Below are 3308 nucleotides of genomic sequence, written 5' to 3' on the forward strand. Positions count from 1 at the left end.
ATGTCCCCTCTCAATCTCCCTCTTTCAGTTCAAACCTGTCACCCCTTGTCCTGTCACTCCCTGCCCTTGGGAAAAGGCCCACCCCCAGCTTTCCTGCAGCCCCCCAGGCACTGGAAGGTGTTATGAGTTCATCTGCCAACAGCCACTTCAAATCCAAGAGGAAGAACAGGTAAGAAGAGCAGAGAAAGGCACAGGCTACTTTCAGCTTCAATAACCCACGCAGCGATATGAAGAAAGAAAATTCAAAAAGCGAGAGGAGGAATCACAGCTGTTCTCTCCAGAGCGTCCCTTTAAACACAGCTCCCCGGGCTGAGCTCAAGGGGTTTGAAAGGACAGCTCGGAACTTATTACGTGTCCATCCCTTTTGTTCCTTGACCCTCGGAGAGTACAGTACAGTACGTTCCTGAATTTAATTAAATGAGAAGCTCTCCTGCGCTGTGCCACGGGCTGATCCAGCGACAGGATTTCAGCAGCTACAATCAGCTGCTATTTTTTATTTGCAGATAGATACTTGACCAGAAGACTAATCATCTAATTAACTGAGACCTTCAGCAATGGCACAGAAAGCTCTGCCACAGAATACCCCTGCTAACACTGACACACATCCAGGTTAGAAGAACCAACCCCACCTGGGAGTCTATTTTGAATGGTTCTCAACAAAATACCCTGCAACTCTCCCAAAAAGGAAAAGGCGACATTTCAGAGTCTCAAAATAATACATCAATAAATGAAATGCCACACGCACACAGCTGGGGGAGCGGGCAGGGAGGTCTCAGCCCAGGAAGAAAAACGGAGATTTTCTAAGTCCTGGGGCCAGGGGACCCAGGAGGAGCAGATGCCCCACCCCATGCTCACACAAAAGCTGCAATTGCCAAGTATCAGATGGAGGAGGAAAGGGAATGGTGGTGTCTGATGGCCACTGCTTCTCCTCGTGCCTGGAAAGGTACTCCAGCATTTGGAATGAGGTTCCTTTCTCCCTGGCACTGGGAAAGGCCAGGAACTGGGGACCTCTGCCAGCCCGAACTCCAACCTGGGCATTTCAGACCTGGGGCAAGGGGTGGGACAGGTTCTTGTAACCCAAGAGGTCTTTCCTGGCACGGTGCCTCCTCATCATGGGTATGTTCTGCTCGTGCTGTAAGGAGGAGAATGGTCCCCTGGGATGCTGCTGGCCATCCCGGGGGGCTACAGGACTGAATATCCTATGGGTCTGACCACCAACTCAGACAGCTGAGGTGAAGGAGCCCCTTAGCTCTTGCAGCCCCAGCCAAAGCTGAATCCCTGCCTACAATGAGCTTCCACATGTTCACACCTAAAACATGGTTTTAACTGAAAAAAGAAAAGAGAAAAAAAAAAGCACAATGCAGCTCCTGAGATCCACCTACGAGACAAACACCCCATGTCCAGGAAGACATAGCAATAGGCCCACGAGCAGGACCGTCACCTCCTGTGGGTATAGAAACAAGCATTACCCGTCTGGAAGGCTCGAAGGCTCTACCCTTGAGGAAAAAAAGGCTCCTGCACGTCCTGAGAACCATCTGCTTTCCCTTTTCCCCCTGCCCACACTAAGCTGGGCTTTGCCTTTTCCTCCTCTAACCCCCTTCAGAAACGAGGGAGCTCGGAGCTTGCTGGCACGGCCTGAAGTGATGGGGAAGCTCGTTACCCAGCACCAGGATCCGGCTTCCCAGCCGAGGGCAAGGCTGGCGAGCTCCAGCTCCTGCTTCTCCAGACATCTCCCACCTCACTATCCTGCCCCGCTGTGCTCACATCACAGCTGGGTTTTACCAGAGGAAAACACACCCTAAAAATGAGCGGGGAGGATTAAAACGGACAGATTCATGTGCCCTGTGATGAACTGTCAAAGGAACTGCAGGAGACCTGGCAGGACGTGGGTGGTTTAATTGCTCAGAAAGTTCCTACAGTAAATGGCACTGTGAGCTATGACTGTGCTTCGACATGCAAATTCTGGGAAGGTTTACGAGCCGCCTTCGGAAGAGGCTGCGATTCTGTCTGGCAGCGCTTTAAGGACACATCCTTGGAGGGAAGAGAGCTGCCGGTGCCGTCCCCAGACCCGTGGCCCCTTGCAGCAGATTTGGGGTGCCCACAGCACATACACTGCAATTCAGCTGGAGGCACACGTACCCAGGGGCAGATTTCGGCATCCCGTGTGAATGCTGCGCGCTCCTGGGGTGCAAGACCCTCTCCCTCCCAAACCCACTTCAGTCGAAGCCCGACACAAGCGATGCTGAAGACGACAGACCTTGCGATGGCTGCGGTGGCTGGGGAGGAAGGGCCTGGCAGGGAAAAGTGACCGAAATACAGCTGCTTTCTGCCTAAATACAGCCAGAAACCCACCCTGATGGGACCTGACTGCGGCCCCACGCCACGAAGAGCCGCTGGCCAGGCTGAGCCAGCACCAGCATCGCCAAAGACAGACAGACTTCAAGGATCTACAGCACTGGGCATGGCCCCGGCACGGCAACGCAGCACAAGGCCAACCTTTAGGTAAATAAAATGCTCAGGAACCAGAAGCAGCCTCTGTACAGCAGAATGAAGAGGGATTTGGGTCCATCCAGAGGTGCAGGATGGCCCCATCCCTGCCATCCCCACCCTGGTGCTGAGGGGGGAGCCCAGGAGAGCGCTCCTGTCTCTGTCTTTGCATTATTCCTTGATTTGGGAGCATGGAGAGCGCCCCTTCCTGGTAAATTCCCTGACCCTAAATGACCCGAGTCTATCAGGCTCGTTTAGATATGCTAATTAAACTGTCTAAAGCCAGGATGCAATATTACAGAACAGCCCTCGGCAGCACAAAACACCCCTTTTTCAAGGGCTTTTTCAAAAATTTTCAGAGCTTTTTCAACATTTTTGAAGCTTTCAGCCTGCTGCCTCACTGACCACAACTCCCCACTGCCCTTGGACACCCACTGCACAGCAACCGCACGCACCCGCGTAGCCCCTCTGCCTCTCGCTTTGCTTGCGGCGTGCGCCAACGGTGCGTGGCATTCCCGCTCCCCTGCTGCGCCCTGGGTCTGGGCTCCTGACTTCCAACAAGGAGGGTGGGAGATGCTGGAAGCAACCCCGGGGGCAGCACTACTAACTAAGAGCACTGGGTTGAATTTTACGCAGACCCCCCCCATGAAAGCTATTATGGTTAGTGTTCCAAGAAACACCAAGCCTGGAGCTCCAGAGGCAACAGGGATTCCAAAGGTATCCCAAGGGGAGCACGGCACTGCCCCAACGTTGCTCCCTTCACAGCTGGAACACCCACGGCGCTGGGACCTCAGCCGCCATCCAGTTATTCGGGTTAGGGT

General features: G+C 53.8%; 1 protein-coding gene across 1 annotated transcript in view; it reads right to left on the bottom strand.

Moving 5' to 3' along the window:
* Positions 1–3308, bottom strand: part of LOC104511435 (nuclear receptor corepressor 2-like) — a gene marked incomplete at its 3' end in the record, with an annotated part of 52526 nt that overhangs the window by 42267 nt on the left and 6951 nt on the right.

Source organism: Eurypyga helias, unplaced genomic scaffold (assembly GCF_000690775.1).
Source record: "Eurypyga helias isolate BGI_N326 unplaced genomic scaffold, ASM69077v1 scaffold13186, whole genome shotgun sequence".
Lineage (NCBI taxonomy): Eukaryota > Metazoa > Chordata > Aves > Eurypygiformes > Eurypygidae > Eurypyga > Eurypyga helias.